The sequence below is a fragment of the Elephas maximus genome, chromosome 11 (genome assembly GCF_024166365.1).
Source record: "Elephas maximus indicus isolate mEleMax1 chromosome 11, mEleMax1 primary haplotype, whole genome shotgun sequence".
In the NCBI taxonomy this organism is placed as follows: domain Eukaryota; kingdom Metazoa; phylum Chordata; class Mammalia; order Proboscidea; family Elephantidae; genus Elephas; species Elephas maximus.
In genome coordinates, this window is record NC_064829.1 from 9968230 (window position 1) to 9987663 (window position 19434).

The 19434-nt window shown below is 42.8% G+C and overlaps 1 protein-coding gene and 1 long non-coding RNA gene across 4 annotated transcripts in view; one reads left to right on the plus strand and one right to left on the minus strand.

Moving 5' to 3' along the window:
• CIDEA (cell death inducing DFFA like effector a) overlaps positions 1-9489 on the minus strand; it is a 44584-nt gene extending 35095 nt beyond the window's left edge. The window contains exon 1 of one of the 3 annotated variants that reach the window (XM_049901883.1): positions 9330-9489. The gene's annotated coding sequence lies outside the window, so the exon portion shown is untranslated. Of the gene's footprint in view, positions 1-713; positions 735-882; positions 964-9329 lie in introns of those variants that run through there. The other 2 variants (XM_049901884.1, XM_049901885.1) reach the window with 2 other exon arrangements.
• Positions 100-15686, plus strand: LOC126085970 (uncharacterized). Its single transcript, XR_007519374.1, has 3 exons — positions 100-513; positions 3741-3802; positions 15346-15686. It is a non-coding gene; the product is annotated as an uncharacterized LOC126085970 (long non-coding RNA).
• Positions 15687-19434: the final 3748 nt, after the last annotated feature.

A 19434-nucleotide genomic window follows, 5' to 3' on the forward strand; every position in this document is an offset into this window, starting at 1 on the left:
AGAACGTACTGAGGACCCCCCACCCAGCGTGCTCCGCGGGCCACTTGCACACGTCAGGCTGGGCTCCGGGCGATCGGGGAGCTCCTCAGTCCCGCATCACTGGGGCTGTGGGAAGGCGGGCGTCTTCTCTTGAAACGCGTGCCCCAGGTGCGGAGAGTGAGGCCCAGGGCGTGCGCCCCAGGGACCCACCGTGGCCGGCGCTCCGGGAGGCCCTGTTCGTCGCAGGGAGCCCGCGGGGTTCCTCGCAGAGCGGAGGAGGTGACTCAGCGGCCCAGCAGGTTCGCAGAAGGGCCGCTTCCTTTCGGCTCACCTGCCTCCTGGCCCTACCATGGGCGTGTGCGAGCCGGCGGCAGGGATTTCAGAACTGGAGGTGAGAAGGAGCCACTGGGATTGCATTAACGGTCTTTTAGGCGCCTTCTCCGAGAAAGAAAGTGAGGAGAAAAACCGACCCATGGCTGAGGGGGACTTCTATCTCCAACCTGCTTGCAGGCGCGTCAGTGAAGATGCGGCTAGGTACGTGTTAACCTCTCAGGAGCAGGGGGAGGCAAGGAATTCAGGAGGGCGCTCAATCACAGAACTGAAGCAGAGGGCTCCTGAGCTAATGAAGGGGTGGGACAGTCACATAGCTGAAGTCTTTAAAAAAGTATAAACTCTCTGGGTTAGAAAGATTCGCTAGTGCATGCTCTCTTGCCCACAGCCAAGTGGTTTGTTACCTAAATCACTGATAACCTGCACTGCTGTGCCGGGATCTTTTTTCTGCTTTGCTTCTCCTTGCTGAACTTGGTTGTAGAACATTTACTGGATCATTTAAAATTTGGCCCTTTTTTGCCTGCCCTCTTCCTGAATTTAGCTCACAGAACAAACAAACACTTCCTCCCTCACCTTCACAGTCTCTGGCGTAAAGGGCCTCATCTGACTTGCAGACGTGTTGGAAGCCAAAAGCGGTTTCCTTCCAGACTCACCCTGCTGGGAACTATGCTGCAAAGAGGGAGTGTTCCTGGGCCCAGAGCTACTGGGGCTGGGGAGGAGCCTTAGGGGGCCATTAGCTGCCCCTCCCACTGACACCTCCAATCTGATAGATGAAAAAATGGGTCCAATCAATTCAACACACCTTTTAAAAAACCTTTTTACTGTGAAAAATTTCAAACATAGAGACACAGAAAGAAGAGTACAATGAGTGTCCTTACACCCAGCACCTGCTAACATTTTTGACATATTTGCTTTGGTTATTTATCGGTATTTTTATTTGAACCATTTAAAAGTAAATTAATGATATGCCCCCCCCACAATAAGTACTTCAACTTTGCATCTCTGAAAAAATAAGGACATTCTCATACATAACCATAGTAACATTGTCAATGCTAAGAAAATAAAAATTATGTCCTACTATCCATCTATATTCAAGCTCTCTAATAATCCAGAGTTATTGAGATCTTATGTATACAGCTCTACACAAATGCCTGGGCCAGGAGCACACTAGACCTGTTCTGGAGCAGTGAAGGTCAGAATCACAGGGGATTCTCAGACTCCAAGAACCAATCAACAGGTGCAATTCAGGTACTTACTTCTAAGACCTGGAGCACCGTGGGTGCTATGTTGGCTCACTAGATGAATGCAGATCACAAAGTGAATGAACAAGGTGTGAGCTCTGTCCCTGGAGTGTCAGCAGGTCCAGGAGGAAGCTGCAGTGGGACTGAGCCCTGCAGGGTGAGTGTGTGAAGCAGGGTTGCTTTTAGGAGAGCAAAGGCAGGAAGGGTGATGATGGCACACGGGGCAGTCTGGGACAGGGACATGGGGTTCTGGAGGAGGCAGGCAGTGGGAACGTGAGCAGCCAGGCCACAGGGAGTCACACAGACCCTGAGCCCAGTGGAAGCTCCTAGTGCCAGTGTGGGGCCGGCAAAGACGGGGGGCGGGGGGCGCTTATTCAGATACAGACTCTGGGAGTGGCGGCAGTGGTGTCGCGAGGGTTGGCGTCACCCAGTGTGATAACTCATGATGTCAATGCCTCCCATGGACCTCCTCCTGTACAAGACCATACAGAATCCTTAGTAATGTTTTTTGTACTAATGTTACTTGTAAATCGCAATTTCCATGTATCACTCCTTAATTTCCTTTAATTACTACTTCATTCTCAAAGAAGTTATTGATTTAGGTTCACAAATACTAATTACCACAATATTGTAGCTAAAACACTGGAAAGCTCGACAAAATCAAGGACTATAAAAACAGCTGTAGCAATGGAAACAACAGCACATACTTGTAGCGTGTGCAGACAAAACCACGTGACTTGAAGCACCATTGTAATTGGTGATAATGACAGCTCTGACCAGAGCATGTTAGAAGGTTCAAAGTAAATCAGCATAGATGTTTTAGCCTCATAGGTATATTGATATGTTTAAGCTGGGCTTATGAAAAATGTTTTTGTTATAACTACAGGGATATTTTTATAGACAGTCATTTGGTGTCACCCCCTCTGACAGGGCTGCCCTGTGTGGTCTGCACCCCCTGCAGACCTATAGTGCAACACCACTGGGTGGTAGGGAGGCTGCACTGGGCTGGGGGGAGACTGTACGTGACCCCAAGAAGAGATGGCAGCCATGAACTGGGGCCCTGGCAGTGGGATTGAGCGGAGGTGAGTGAGGGGACGTTTCAGGGGACTTGGTGATGGATAAGAAGTGAGAGAAGGTGCCTGGAGAGACAGTGGTGCCCCTAGCTGAGACGAGAAACCCAGGAGGGAGCAAGTCCACGGTGGGAGTTGAGATTATGCTGAAACTGATGGCTTGTGGACCAAGGCAACGAAATGACGTGGAGTGGGCCGTTGGGAGAGTGGGTTGTTGGAAGAATGGGCTAGAGCTTGGGAGCCGGTCAGTGGGAACCAGCACAGTGGGAGCGAGTGTCATTGCTGGGGGTGGGGGTGGGGGGCCCACTGTGCTCCAAAGGGCTTGGCTGCAAAGCACAGCATGTGGCCAAGAGGAAAATGGACTAGAACTCGGGCACGCCCAATCTGGGTGGAGAGGCCTCTGGCTTGTGCTGGGAGAGGTGCCAGAGGTTCCTTCTTCTCTCTCTCACACAAATGAACCTTATTCTCATTCAATGTCATACAATAAATCTTCATTCAGCAACTACTATGTTCCAGTACAACCAAGGTTAGAAGTCCAGTGTTTTTGTACTTCATCAATAGACTTTTGGTGACATGGTTCCTATATGTCTGTGTCGTGTCTTCTGCCTGGTGCCCTGAACACTCAGAGTGTGGATGGCTGCCGATGGAGCAGCTGCCTCCTCTCCACAGCTGGTAACACACCCTTCCTCCCAGAGGCCTGGCCCGTGATTGGCAGAGCCTTACAATCACAGTACAGCCTTGAGTGCCTCACCTCATTCTAGCTGGGTGACCTCACACGAGTTATTTGATGTCTCCCTAGCCTCGCGCCTCACCTGAAAAGGGCACAAGAAGACTGCCTCTTCATAGGGTGTGTGAGAGTGAAATCAGGTGAGGATAGAGATGATGGGGCCCAGCGCTTGCACGCAGTGCTCCATGTGGGTGAGGTGAGGAGGACATGATGAAGGTGAGGGGCATCTCGAGGTCAATGCCCAGCCAGGAGTGAGCCCCAATACAGAAATTCCTTCTCCTGTATGGAGAACAGGGTGCTTACAGCACAATGGAACTTTGCCAGTTGCTGTCAAGTTGATTCTGACTCATTTTCAGCAACCGTCTAATCCAATTGCTGTCATTTTTGCAACAGGTGGATGAACCAAAGGACTCCAAGTCTGAGCCCTGACCTTGCTACTTTCAAATTCTGTGATGGTGGGTAGGTTTTTTCGTTTCCTTTCTTTTCTCTCTTTTAATGAGTTTCGATTTTTCTCTAACAATCCTGATGATATGTATTCCTGATGAGATGCAATGAGGGTAAAGTGAGATCATGCATTTGAAATACACTTTAAGCTGTCAGTCACTATTAAACAATAGGTTGTATTATAGTATTGATAAGGAAACCGAGCCCTGGAAAGGCACCAGTGTGAATACTGTTGACCCCATAACCAGGGTATCTTCGGCAGAACTGCCAGAGTTTCCTTCCACTTTCTCCACTATCTGCCGTAGCCAATGTTCCCAGTGTGCTCCTATTTCCATACTGCTTTCCAACAATGGGAAACCCTGGTGGCATAGTGCTTAAGTGTTACGGCTGCTAACCAAAGGGTTGGCAGTTTAAATCTGCCAGGTGCTCCTTGGAAACTCTATGGGGCAGTTCTACTCTGTCCTACAGGGTCACTACGAGTCGGAATCAACTCGATGGCACTGGGTTTGGTTTTTTTTTTTTTTTTTCCAACAATGCCTGTGGTTAGGAAAAAATTCCATATATTCATTCATACCAGGGTATTACCAATTCAGCAAAAATTTATAAAGCATCATGTTAGTTACTTTCCTCCTGGATCTGTTCTCTGCCAAGCCATGTGCTCCAGGAGGCCAGCCCCACAACTGCATCAGAGGCTCCTTGCCATTTGGCATCCAATTAGTCCACTACTGGGAGGCGCTGCCAGATATATATATATATACACATACACATAATGTATATGTATATATATAATACATGTGTGTGCCTATATGATTTTTTAAATTAAAAACAATTGCATTGCAGAATAATATGCACATGGTGAAGTGCACAGGTATTAAGTGTAAAATTCACAGAATTTTTCGTTCATAGGCTGCCCAGATCAAGATATTTGCAATTCCCCCTTCCACCCATAGGCTCCCTCTGGCCCCTCCACTGCCTGCCAGAGAAAGCCACTCTTCTGATGCCTCACACCGAGGTAACCAAAAGCCCCACATAAATGGAGTTGTGCAGGTGGTGCTCCTGTGGGCCTGGCTTCATTTCCCCTCTCCGTGTCAGTGGCATTCACCCATGGAGCTGCATGTATTAGTGATTGCTCACTTTTATTACCTAGCTGCGTTCCATTGTGCGGCACATGACATTTATGCATCCATTCTGCTGTTGATGGATATTTGGCTGTTAGGAATAGGCGAGGCTGGAAGAACATTTTTGTACCTGTCTTCTGGTGCACGTATGTGCTGCTTTCTCTTGGTTAATGCCTAGGAATGGGATTGCTGGCTCATGAGTAGGTGTATGTTTAGCTTTGTAGATATATTTGGCAGGAAAGTGAAGATTGGAGATCAGAAGGCAAGAAGAAAGAGGAAATGGGGCACTCCCCCACCCCCTACTTTCTATAGTTCTGGCTCCAGCTCCTGCCCCAGCTGTCAACAGGCTTGAGTGAGGATAACCCCACCCCACCTCTCAGACCTCCTGCTGCTGCTAGGGCCTGGGTGCCTCATCACACCTTGTGATCCCGCTATCTCTGGCCACACCCCTATGAACAGCCCCTTCATTAAACCCTTCCCAGCTAACCCTTTTGGTTGACAATGGTTCCCTGCACTTCACCTGGCTTTCCTATGCCTGCTAGGCTCAGCTCTGTGATGGAACAGGGCTGCAAAGGTGAGTAAGCTGCGGTGCCTCGCCTTAGGAGCTTGTCTTCAGATGTGAGTACAGGATCAAAAAAAAAAAAAAAGGAGAGTAATTACAATGCAGGACGCTATGGGAGAAGGGGGGCAAAAGCACCTGTTTTCCCCTCTAGAGGGCCTGGGAGGATTACCGAGGGGAGCTGAGTCTTGACACTATGAAGAAATTTTCTAGAAAAAAGTCAAGAGTATCCCAGGCAGCAGGAATAGCGTGTATATAGATATGGAGGTGTGTGTCAGCAGACTCACACTATTAATTAAATGGGGGACATTCAAAATTGAAGTGTACACACGTGAATAGAGGCAAATCAAAGGGATGCCACTCTGATGAGAAGCTTCATCTCCCAGGAGTACCTGGTAAAGGCATTGTTGGGGCACAGACAAGAGGCATGGCCTGGTCATCTGCATTTCCACAAGTGCCAGCTTTGGGTTCTAGTGTCTTTGAAACAAAGTCACACATGTAGACAATTATGCCTGTGTAAGGCCAGCTTACATGCAAGATTTCATTTTGCTTGGTTCCTTATCAACGCCCATGGAAACAGCAGTCAAGAAATCAAATGACACATTGCATTGTGCAAGATCTCTTTAAAGTATTAAAAAGTAAAGATGTCACTTTGTCTAAGGTGTGCATAACCCAAGCCATGGCGTTTTCAATCACCTCATATGCATTTGAAAGCTGGGCAATGGATGAGGAAGACCAAAGAAGAACTGACGCTTTTGAATTATGGTGTTGGCGAAGAATATTGAATATACCATGGATTGCCAGAAGAATGAACAAATCTTGTCTCAGAAGAAGTACAGCCAGAATGCTCCTTTAGAAGTGAGGATGGAAAGACTTCATCTCACATACTTTGGACATGTTATCAGAGGGACCAGTCCCTGGAGAAGGACATCATGCTTGGTAAAGTGGAGGTTCAGCAAAAAAGAGGAAGACCCTCAATGAGATGGATCGACACTGGCTCCAACGATGGGCTGAAGCATAACAACAATTGTGAGGATGGTGCAGGACTGGCAATGTTTTCTTCTGTTGTATATAGGGTTGCTATGAGTTGGAACTAACTCAATGCCACCTAATAAGAACAACAAAAGTCAGCTTTTGGGCAATAACCAAAATTTGAGGTGAATTTCCACAAAATTGAGGAACATTTCTAGTGGTCAAGTAAGATGTCTTTTTTTTTAGTTGATTAGTGAGACCAGGTATTGCAATTAGTGAGACCAGGTATTGCAATTAGGAGAGAGAAATTGGGAGATTCTAATGAAAGTGTTTATAGTCAGAAGGGGTAGGGCAGCAGATGGGGCATTGCCATTTAACACTGTGCAGTTCCGCTGTTTGATGAGCACCTGAAAGGGCATGAGAGCCTGACAGTCACCCAGTCTGTCTGAGACGTAGCTGTGATACATTCAGAGGAGGACGTTGTTAATCATAAAATGTTGTTGCACAAGGAGTCCTCAGTCTAGACGATTATTTCTCCAACTACATTAAAAGAAAAAGAGCGTTTTAATTCTGGAACGAAAAATATCATGCCTATGATATTTATCATGCCTATTTTTTTTTTAAAGATATTTATGAGGCCCCAATGCCTCATTAATCTTTAACAGGTTCTTAACCTTTTGAGGTTCAAGGTCCCTAAAAAATCTGAGGAAAGCTATAGACCCTCTCTCCAGAAAGACTCCTGTAACCTGCCGATGTTGTGCAAACACTTCAGGGGCTTCCGTGAGCCCCAGGCTGAGAAACCCTGTTTGGGTGAGAGGATCAGGTCATAAAGGCACCTCTGTCCTTCCACTTGGGAAACCTCTGGGCAGCTGCCCGGCAGCTGTGTTTACTGGCTGTTGCTGTTGCTGGGTTGGATGTTTGTTTTCTTTTCAAATATAGGAACAAAGGTGATGTTCTTTTCTGCTGACTTCAATCTAGAATTTTCTCTCTAAAGAAAGTGCTCAAAGCAGCCTTACTCCATGCTTATTGCAGGGTGAAGGCCGCCATGGCCCTCCTTCTGGGCAGAGGGTGAAGCAGAACCCTATCCTAGGCAGTGAGCTGTGCCCGTGTCAACACAAGGAACTTTCCCTAAAAAGTGTCCTGATCTTCAAAAAATGTTTTAATAAGATTTTAACTACATGTGTAATACATCTGGGGCAGTAGTGGTTCAGTGGTAGAATTCTCGCCTTCCATGCAAGAGACCATTCCCAGCCACTGCATTTCATGTGCAGCTACCACCTGCCTGTCAGTAGTAGATTGTGTGTTGCTACGATGCTGAACAGGTTTCAGTGGAGCTTCCAGGCTAAGACAAACTAGGAAGAAAGGCCTGGCAATCTATTTCTGAAAAATCAGCCATTAAAAATTCTTTGGAGCACAGTTCTACTCTGACATACATGGAGCTGCAATGAACTGAATTGACTCCAATGTGGCTTTTTTTTTTTTTTTTAATATCCTCCTTCTAAATTTATTTCAAGGTCTTGAAAGCTTGCCAGGGGCCATCCAAGGTACAATAATTGGTCTCTATTAACCTGGAGCAGCAAAGGAAGAGGGAGAGCCAGGAACAGGAGGAGGAAATGGAATGCATGCCTAACTGATTCCATGAACAAATGCCTCACTCGCCATGCATGAGACCAGAACTGGAAGGTACCAATCTACCATTACCGAATGCTTCGATCAAAGATTCTATAGAAGAATTCTGATCAAAAGAGGGAAAGATATGAAACGGAACTCCAAATTCTCATGGAATCCAGACTTTTTGGAGCCACTGAGGCTGAATGAACCACCCCTCCCCCCCAGATAACCTTCAAACCTTAAACCAGAAATATCCCCTGAAGTCTTCTTAAAACCAAACAATAGGTTAGTTAAATGTCTGCCTTTTGAAGAGCTATCTCTGTAGGATCAAATTGACAACAGCAACTGAAAGGTTAGACAGAAAGCTTAGGGGTCAGTGAGTTCATGAGGGAGGGGCAATTTGGACAATGCAGGCTAGAAAGTTTGCACAACTTTAAGAATATAATCAATGCCATTGAATTGTGTATGTAGAAATAGTTGAATTGGTGTATGTTTTGTTGTGTGTACTTTTAACAACAATAAGAAAAGCTTAGTTCGAAGCTTACCTCTTCAAAGTACGTAAAGAAATAGTTTTCAAAAATGGGAAAACAAGTGGCTTGTGGGAAAATGTCCAAGCTTACAAGTGACCAAAGGAATATAAATACAAATTAAAACAAGCTTGATAGCACCTTTCTCCTGTACTTCAGTAAAGACTTCTAACAAGAAACCACTCGGTACTGGTGAGGGTGCAATGAAATGGGAACTTATTCTCTTACTGCTGGTGGAGTATAAGTTATTTCCTCTTTGGATAGCCATCTGGTAATCTGTATCATTACTTTTGATCCGTTTATTTCAGTTCAGAAAATCGATTCTGGCAAACATCAACACTACTTTTATGTGTTTTATCTTCTCAGTCGGTTTATAGCTCTGAGTCTGATACAAAATTGACGAAGAGGAGGCTACGGGAGAGGTGATGGGTCACAGCTGGCTCTATTATGGACTTGGTTCACACTCTGGCTCTTTCTGGAAGTAGAGATGCACCTTCCTTCCTGTATCTCTGCACCTTTGCCTCTTCTGCCTTCCCGCTGGAAAGCTTTCCTCTGCGCTCCCTGGGGCCTCCACTTTTACTCTTTGGGAACGTCCCTGTGTTTTACCCTGTCAGGTTGGGTGTCTCCAATTGAAACCCACAAATGGTTGCTCAGCCCTGTCCCTTGGCACGGCTCACAGTCCTAGGCTGAGTAGGGGTTAGTAACCCTGGGCTGGCCCACCCCTGAGGCCTGAGGCCTGATGAGAACTCACCTTCTGAAGGGACAAGGCCCCTGGGGACGTCAGCCTCCTTGGCCTGGAGGTGAGTGCTCAGGGTGTGCAACTGCAGTGGGTTTCTGTGACGGGTAGTGGCTCTTGGAGCTGACCATCCTTTTTAGGTGGGACAGACCGAGCTCTGACTGTAGACTGGGGCCAGAACAAAAAGAACTTGTTTGAAAGGGCATCCTTTTGGCATTTCAGGAGGGATCATATTAGAGCAATAAATGGAGCATGTGTTTCAAGCTTGTTCACTCTGTGAATTCATAAGCACATTCATTAAATGATGTACTGGGATTCTACAGCCAGGAATTCAGAAAAGGAGAAGCTTTCATAAAAACGAAATTTTCTAACATTGTCTGAAACCTCTCTATTGTTATGTGACATCCAGGACTGGCCAGAGACAGGCATTTCCAACCTTTCCAGCTTATAATTACAGCCAATTTGTAAAGGAAAGAGAGAGAGAAAAACAACAACTCAGAAACTCACTAATAAAAGTTGTCTACAGATGATATTCACTCTTAACATGCTAAAAGCAATGTATTTTTTGCTTTAAAACTACATGGTAATAATTATTGTCTTCCTGAGCCCTCCACATCTTTCCTATTTAATTTGCAGTTTCTGACTCTTGTTTGGTATAAAGAATCTGATGGATAGGTCGATTAATATTCCCAAAAAGAGAAAAGAAAAAAGAAGTTTACCCACTTCTCCTTGTGTGTGAACTTAAAACACCATTATATACACTTAAAAGATGTATACCACTGCTACTCAACATAGTATTGGAAGTTCTAACTAAAGCAATTAAGCAAGAAAAATGAAGTCATCTAAATCGAGGAGGAAGAAAAACTATCCCTTTTTGCAGATGACATAATCCTATACATAGAAAATCCCAAAGAATCCACAAGGAAGCCATTAGAGCTAATAAATGAATTCAGCAAAGTTACAGGGTATAAGATCAACACACAAAAAGCATTTGTGTTTATATACACCAGCAATGGGCAATCTGGAAAGGAAATTAAGAAAACAATTACATTTATAAGAGAATTTTAAAAATACCTAGGAATAAATTAAAACAGGGAGGTGAAAGACTTGTACACTGAAAACTATAAAACATTGCTGAGAGAAATTAAAGAAGACCTAAATAAAGGGAAAGACATCCCATGTTCATGGGCTGGAAGACCTAATACTGTTAAGATGTCAATACTACCTAAAGTAAACTACAGATTCAGCTCAACCCCTATCAAAATTCTAACAGCATTTTTTGCAAAAATGGGAAAGCCAAACCTCAAATTTGTATGCAATTGCAAGGGGCCCTGGAAAGTGACAGTAATCAAAACAGTCTGTACTGGTATAAAGAAACCAAGAAACCAAACCCTTTACCACTGAGTTGATTCTGACTCATTGCAGCCCTATAGGACAGAGTAGAACCGCCCCATAGGGTTTCCAAGGAGTGGCTGGTGGACTCAAACTGCTGACCTTTTGGTTAGCAGCCAAATGCTTAACCACTGTACCACCAGGTTACTGGTGTAGTGATAGACATATAGGCCAATGGGATAGAATTGAGAGTCCAAAAATAAACCCACACATCTATGTCAATTTTCAACAAGGGTGCCAAGTCCATTCAATGGGGGAAAGAATAGTATCTTAAACAACAGATGCTGGGACAACTGGATCTCCACATGCAAAAGAATAAAGTTGGATGCCTACCTCATACCACGTATGAAAACTAACTCAGAATGGATCAATGACCTAATATAAGAACTAAAACAACAAAACTCTTAGAAGAAAACGTAGGGGTAAAACTCCATGATCTTGTTTTTGACAATAGATTGTTATATATGACACCAAAGCATAAGCAACAAAAGACAAAACTAGATAAATTGGACCTCATCAAAATTAATCACTTTGTTCTTCAAAGGAGTTTATCAACAAAGTGAAGAGACAACCTACAGAATGAGGGAAAATATTTGGGAACTATATATCTGATAAGGTTTCCTATCCAGAATATATAAAGAACTCTTACAACTCAACAACAAAAAGACAAACAACCCAATTAGGCGACGGGCAAAAGGCTTGAATAGACATTTCTCCAAAGAAAATACACAAATGACCAATATGCATAAGATGCTCAACATCATTTGTCATTAGGGAAATATAAATAAAAACCACAATGATACACTACTTCACACCCACTAGAGTGGCTCTCATAAAATAAAAATAAAGGAAAATAACAAGTGTTGGCAAGTATGTGGAGAAAGTGGAACCCTCATCCATTGCTGGTGGGACTATAAAATCGTGCAGCCACTGGGGAAAACAGTGTGGCAGTTCTTTAAAAAGTTAAACATAGAACATGTGATTCAGCAATTCGACTCCCAAGTGACATTCAATCTTCAGTTTACTCATTTCACTCTTGAAGAAGTAAAAACATACATGCATACAAAAACCTGTACTCAAACATTCACAGCAGAATTATTTATAATAGCTACAAAGTGGAAACAACCCAAACGATGGCTGCACAGCCTTGTAAATATACTAAAACCACTGAATTATAAACTAAAACGGTAACTTCGATAGTACCTGAATTATATCGCAATAAAAAAACCTAAGCTGACATTATACTTACAGTGAAAGAGTGAATGCTTTCCTCGCAAGACTGGAAACGAAGCAAGGATGTTCACTCTCACCACTCCTATTAAACTGGAGGTGCCAGGCAGTGCAAAAAACAAACAACAAAAAAAAGAAAAAAAAGAGGTGTATAGATTGGAAGAGGAGAAATCAAACTTCACTATTTGCGATGACAATACTTAAAGAATCTACAAAAAAAACTACTAGAAAGAATTAAGTGAGTACGGCCAGGTCCCAAAATGCAAGGCCAATATACAAAAATCAATGGTATTTCTACATACTGTTGCTGTTAGCTGTTACTGAGTCGGATCCGTCTCATGGTTACCTTGTGTATAACAAAAGGAAATGTTGCCTGGTCCCGTGCCATCTTAACGATCGTTGGTGTTTGAGCCCATTGTTGTTGCTGTTGTGTCAATCCATCTCATCAAGGGCTTCCCTCATTTTCACTGAACAACTATGATGTCCTTTTCTAGTTGTTGGTCTTTCCTAACAATGTATCCAAAGTCAGGGAGCCGAAATCTCACCATCCTTTCACCTAAGGAACATTCTGGTTGTATTTTTTCTAAGACTGACTTGTTCGTTCTTCTGACAGCCCACATTATATTCAATACCTTTTGACCACATCACAACTCAAAGCATCAATTCTTCTTCTGTCTTCCTTTTTCATTGTCCAGCTTCCACACGCTTATGTGGTGATTGAAAAGACCATGACTTGGGTGGGGAGCACCTTAGTCATCAAAGTAACATCTTTGCTTTTTAAAACTTTAAAGAGGTCTTTTGCAGTAGATGTGCCTCATGCAATACATTGTTTGGGTGTTTGCTCCTTCCACAGACATTGTTTGTAGATCCAAGTAGAATGAATTTGTTGACAATTTCAAGTTTTTCTTCATGTATCATAATGTTGTTTATTGGTCCAGTTGTGAGGATTTTCCTTTTCTTTCACGTGCAGGTGTAATCCATACTGAACCTTTGTCCTTCATCATTAAGTGCTTCAAGTCATCTTCATTTTCATCAGGCAAAGCTGTGGCCATCTGCATATTGCAGGTTGTTAATGCATCTTCCCCCGATCCTGGTGCATTCTTCTTCACATAGTTCAGCTCCTGGAATTATTCTACTCTGTCATATAGGGTCACTATGAGTCAGAATCGACTCGACGACACTGTTTTTTTTTTTTTTTTTTTTAATACAGATTGAATAAGTAAGGTAAAATGATACAGCCCCGTCGAATTTTAAACCATGGAGTATCCCCTTTATCTGTTTGAACGACTGCCTCTTGATCCATATACACGTTCTCATGGGCACAATTAAGTGTTCTGGAATTCCTATTCTTATTAATGTTATCCACCATTTGTTATGATCCAAACAATTGAATGCCTTCACGTAGTTGATAAAACACAGGTAAACATCTTTCTGGTGCTCTCTGCTTTTGGCCAGGATCCGTACCACATCAGCAATTATATTCCTTGTTCCACGTCTTCTTCTGAATCTGGCTTGAACTTCTGGCAGTTGCCTATCGATGCTATCTTCCAGCGCTATATCGGACACTGTTCTGTTGTGATCTGTAGGGTTTTCATTGGCCAATTTTCCAAAGTAGATTGTCAAGCCTTCTTCCTAGTCTGGAAGCTCTGTTGTAACCTGTCCACTGTGGGTGACACTGCTGTTGTTTGAAATGCCAGTGGTATAGCTTCTAGCTTCTAGCATCATAGCAACACGCAAGCCACCACAGTACAAAAAAACTGTTGGATGGGTGGTGGGAATAATTCAAAATTGAAACAAAAAACACAGTATCATTTACAGTAGTACTAAAAAACATGAAATACTTGGGTAGAAATTAACAAAATATGTGCAAAATTTGGGCTCTGAAAACTACTAAACATTGATGAAAGTAATGTACTCAATATATAAAATCTAAAACTAAATATTCTAGAACAAAAAATAAGAGAAAAATATTTTTGATCTTGGATTAGGCAAAGATCTCTTAGTTACATCAAAATCACAACCCATAAAAGAAAAAATTGGTAAGTTGAACTTAACCAAAATTAAGAACATTTGCTCTTTGAAAGTCATTGTTAGAATGAAAAGACAAGCTGTAGATTTGGAGAAAATATTTGTAAATTGAATATCTGATAAACAGACTTGTATGCAGAGTATATAAAGAACTCTCAAAACTCAATGATAAGAAAACAACTCAATTAAAAATGGACAAAAGATTTGAAGAGATACTTCAATAAAGGAGATAACTGGATGCAAATAAGCATGTTAAAAAGATGGGCAACCTTATTATTAGAGAAGTACCAATTAAAACCTTCTTAAAAAACCAAACCAAATCCATTGTTGTCAAGTTGCTTCTGACTCACAGTGACCCTGTAGGACAGAGTAGAGCTGCCCCATAGCGTTTCCAAGGAGTGGCTAGTGGATTTGAACTGCCGACCTTTTGGTTAGCAGCTGAGCTCTTAACCATTGCACTACCAGTGCACCATTAAAACCTATTAACCCCAAAACCAAACCCAGTGCCATCGAGTTGATTCTGACTCATGGCGACCCTATAGGACAGAGTAGAACTACCCCATAGAGTTTCCAAGAAGCGCCTGGCGGATTCGAACTGCCGACCCTTTGGTTAGCAGCCGTAGCACTTAACCACTACTCCACAAGGGTTTCCTTAAAACCTATTAGGATATGTAAAATTAAAAAAAACAAAAACTAATGACAATAAGTGCTACCAAGGATGCAGAGCAACTGGAACTCTCATGCAGTGTTGCTGGGAATGCAAATTGGACGAGTTTGGCAGTTTCTTATAAAATTACACACACAATCATACAACCCAGCCATCCTGCTTCTGGGTATTTACCCAAGTGCAATAAGACTGTGTTCACACAAAAACTTGTACATGAGTGTTTACAGCAGCTGTATTCATAACAGCCCTAAACTGGAAACATCTCAAATGTGCCTCAACTGGAATACTCTGCAGCAACAAGAAGGAATGAACTACGTAAAACATTAATTTTATGAACCGCAAATTCATCATGCTAAGCAAAAGAAGCCTCATTCAAAAGACTATATACTATATAATTCCATTTACAGGACATTCCAGAAAAGGCAAAAATATGAGAACAGAAAACATCAGTGGTAACCAGGAACTGGTGGTGGGGAGGAGGAGGGTGACTACCGAGGGACTGGGGAATCTGGGGGTTGATGGACTTGTATGTCCTGATCGTGGTGGTGGAGGGATGGTTACACAACTTGATGAGCTTGTCAAAATGTGCAGAAGTGTATATTTAATGAACTTTACCATATGTAAAAGATACTTTCATTAAAAATAATTAGTATGAGTGTGAAATGTTATAACCACTTTGGATGACTCTGGCAGTTTTTTTTTTTTTTTTTTTAGAGTGAAGCATACATTTATCCCAAAAAAACCAAACCTGCTGCCAACAAGTCGGACTGTAGTAACCCTATAGGAAAGACTAGACCTGCCCCACAGGGTTTCCAAGGTTGTAACTTCCATGGAAGCAGACTGCCACATCTTTCTCCTGCAGAGTGGCTGGTGAGTTCAAGCCACAGACCTTTTGGTTAGCAGCCGAGTGCTTAACCACTGCGCCACCAGGGCTTCTACATTTACCCTTTAGCAATTCTACTCCTGGGTATTTTACCCGAGAGAAATGAAACATTTGTTCACAAAAAGAATGTTTATAGCGTCTTTACTAATAATAACCAAAAACTGGAAATAACTCTAACTCCATTAACAGAACGGATAAACAAATTTTGGTGTATTTGTACAAAAAAAAAGGAAAAAACTATTGCTGTACACAGCAACATGGATGGATCTTAAAAATATTACCCTGAATGAAGCCTGTAGGAAGAGACGAGATATTTATCTATTGCCAGCCACCAGGTGACAGTAGATACAAAATGCCCCAGGGGACCAACAAACCTAGAAAAGGTATGCAGCCAAGATACCCAGATGGCCAGCTGATTTTTCCTCCCCCCAACTCCAACAGTCCCTCTTCTCCTGTTCTATGCTTTGCATAAAGATTCCCCAGCCAGAGTCATCAAATGCAAATTGATAATACAGCTCAGTGAAAGAAGCCAGACATCGAAGAGCACACCTTGCATGATTCCATTTATGTGAAGCTCAAGAGCAGACAAAATGATCTACTAGGGAGATCAGAATAGTAGCTACCCTGAAGTAAGGGTGGTATAGACTGGAAAGGGATACAAGGGAACTTCTAGAGTTATGGAAAAGATCTAGATTAAAAAAAAAAATTTTATCCTGGTAAAATACATGTAACAAAAAATTTGCCATTTTAGTCATTTTTAAATGTAAAATTCGTGACATTCACCATGCCGTACAACCATCCCACTATTTCCAAAAGTTTTTCGTCACCCCAAACAGAAACTTGGTACCCCTTAAGTAATAACTCCCCATTTCCCCCTCCCCTGCCCCCGGCAACCACTAATGAACCTTTCTCTACCCACTTGCCTCTTCTGTAAAGATCTAGATCTTGATTAGGGTGTTGGTGGCATGGGTATGTATAGGTATTTGTCAAAACTCACAAACTGTATGTATACCTAAGCACTATGCATTTTACTATATGTAATTATAGCCTCAATTAAAAAAAAATAATACATAGCAACAAGTCAGAAAGTGATTGACTGGAGGAGGGCTGACAGCAAAGGGCACGAGGGACATTTCTGGGATGATAGAAAAGTTTACACCTTGTTTTGAATAGTGGAAATGGATCTGAACACATAAAACGACGTAATTTATTTATGCAAATTATGTAAAAAAGTAAAAACCAGAATACTCCAGACTGACCTTCCTGAAGGCCTGAAATTGCTCAGGGGCCAGGATACACCATGTCAATGAACAAAGCGTGACCTGCCATGCCATTCAGTAGCCCTGCCACCCTGACGCTTTTCTCAAAGACTGCAATTTGGAGGCAATGTAGAAATACAGTGGAGGTTATTCCAAGCCAAGGGACAGCAAGGGTCATCCTTTGTATGTGCCCAGGGACAAGATGCTATGGACTGTCTCGAGTGGTGACTCCAGTGCCCTGGGATTTTCTTACACAACACAATGACTCCTGCTCCCTTTTGGCTCCAAATGGCTCCTCATTGCCCTGACCAGAAGGTGGCTGGAAGCCTGTAGGAAGAGAAGTATTTATCTATTGCCAGCTGGTTTTTCCTTCCTCCCCTCTTCTCATGTTCTATGCTTTGCCTAAAGATTCCCCAGCCGTAGTCGTCAACAGCCAAATTGGTAATATCAGTGGGGAAGCACTGAGGTTCATAAATACTCGGGTGATTGCAAGCTTGCATATTTGTCATGGATTGAGTTATGTCCCCCCAAAATGTGTGTATCAATTTCCCTGGGCTGTATTGTGTGATTTTCCTACATCTTCTAAATCCTGCCTCTATGATGTTAGTGAGGCAAGACTCATTCTACAAGATTGGATTGTGTCTTGAGGCAATCTCTTGAGGTATAAAAGAAAGGAGCAAGCAGAGAGACAGGGGGAACTCATACCACCAAGAAAGCAGTGCCAGGAGCAGAGTGCATCCTTTGGAACTGGGGTCCCTGTGCGAGGAAGCTTCTAGTCTGGGGGAAGATTGATGAGAAGGCCAACAGAGAAAGCTTTCCCCTGGAGTTGACATCCTGAATTTTGACTTTTAGGCTATTTTACTGTGAAGAATAAGTTTCTCTTTGTTAAAGCCATCCACTTGTGGTCTTTCCGTTATAGCAGCACTAGATGACTAAGATAATATTCTATAAAACTCTGGAGAAGATCAAATTGTAGCGGATGTACTAGTTCAATAGCTTAGGTCTTTTCTGGGCCCGTATTAGCAATTATGTTACTTCTTCATGCCCATACACATGCCTCAACACATGTACAGCTTTGTGTCCCTGAACATGCCTTACAAGTCAATTGGAGAGTGCAAAGATGAGCTCCACATGTACCCATAGTTTATAGTACCGACTATAAACTTGGCCTCTGCTCAGAAACATGTAATTCACCCATATTCATACGACAGAAATGCGACTGCACATCGCCTTCACCCGTGGCCCTCAGGGTGACTCCTTTCTGTCACAGCCCAAGGATTAGTCTTCCTTCTTTCCTTCTCTCCACCACCTAGGGCATCAGAAACCACGTTTAGATCCTTTACACTTGTTTTGTTTAAGCTTGCTAGTTCAGTGGGCCATAATGGAGTCAAGAAAAACAATAATCGCTGTTTCCCTACTTTTTCCTTATATCTTCATTGATTAAAAAACCAGCCAAGTATCTTGAATATTGTAATCTACAAAAAAAAAAAAAAAAAAGTTTTTTCCTTTACTCATTACTCCTAGCTATCAACTAAGTTTGGACTACTTCATTCCTAGGATGACTTATATTCTTTTTTTAAACTTTTTTTTTTTTTATTGTGCTTTAGGTGAAAGTTTACAGAGAAAATCAGCTTCTCATTCAAAATTTATACACAAATTGTTTCATGACATTGGTTGCAATCTCTGCGAAGTGTCAGTACTCTCCCCCTCTCCATCCTGGGTTCCCCAGTTCCATTCATTCAGGTTTCCTGTCCTTTCCCGCCTTCTTGTCTTTGTTTTGGGAAAGGTGTTGCCCAATTTCCTGCATTTGACAAATCTAAGAAACACGTTCCTCATTGTTTGTTTTACAGACCTGTGTAATCTTTGGTTGAAAGGTGAGCTTTGGGAGTGGCTTCAATTCTGAGTTAGAAGGGTGTCCAGGGGCCATAGTCTCAGGGGTTCCTCCAGTCTCTGTCAGGCCAGTAAGTCTGGTCTTTTTTGTGAATTTAATCTTTTGTTACATTTTTCTCCTGTTCTCTCAGGGACCTCGGGTGTAATCCTCGTCAGCAAACTCACTAGTGGTGGCCAAGCACCATCTACTTCTTTGAGTCGCGGGGTGGTATATAGGTTGTGGTTCATGTGGTCCATTAGTCCTTTAGACTAATTGCTCCCTTGAGTCTTTAGTTTTTTTCACTCTCCTTTGCTTTGGACTAGAAGAGACCAATAGTTGTATCTTAGACGGCTGCTCACAAGCTTTTAAGACCCCAGACGCTACTCACCACAGTAGGATGTAGAACATTGTCTTTAAGAACTATGTTGTGCCAATTGACGTAGAAATCCCCCAAGTCTATGATCCCCTGCCTCGGAGCCTAGGAACTTTATCCTGCGAGGTGTTTGGTTATGTCTAAGAGATTTCCCTGACTGCCACTCATGTGCTTTATTGTCTGTGTTAATATATGAGAAGCATTATGTATTTAGAAATTACCACCACCAAAACCTGTATCTGCTGGTAGGTGTGCTCCCTTACGGCCTCCCTCACCTCTTGGTATATCTACCTATTTATCTATGTGTCCATTTGTAGATTACTGTTTGTCACTTTTATTGTTGCAGGATTGTCTATGCTGTGGTAGTTAGCATAAAAAAAAACATAGTTGTCCTTCATTCTTGTGTTCGTCCCCATGT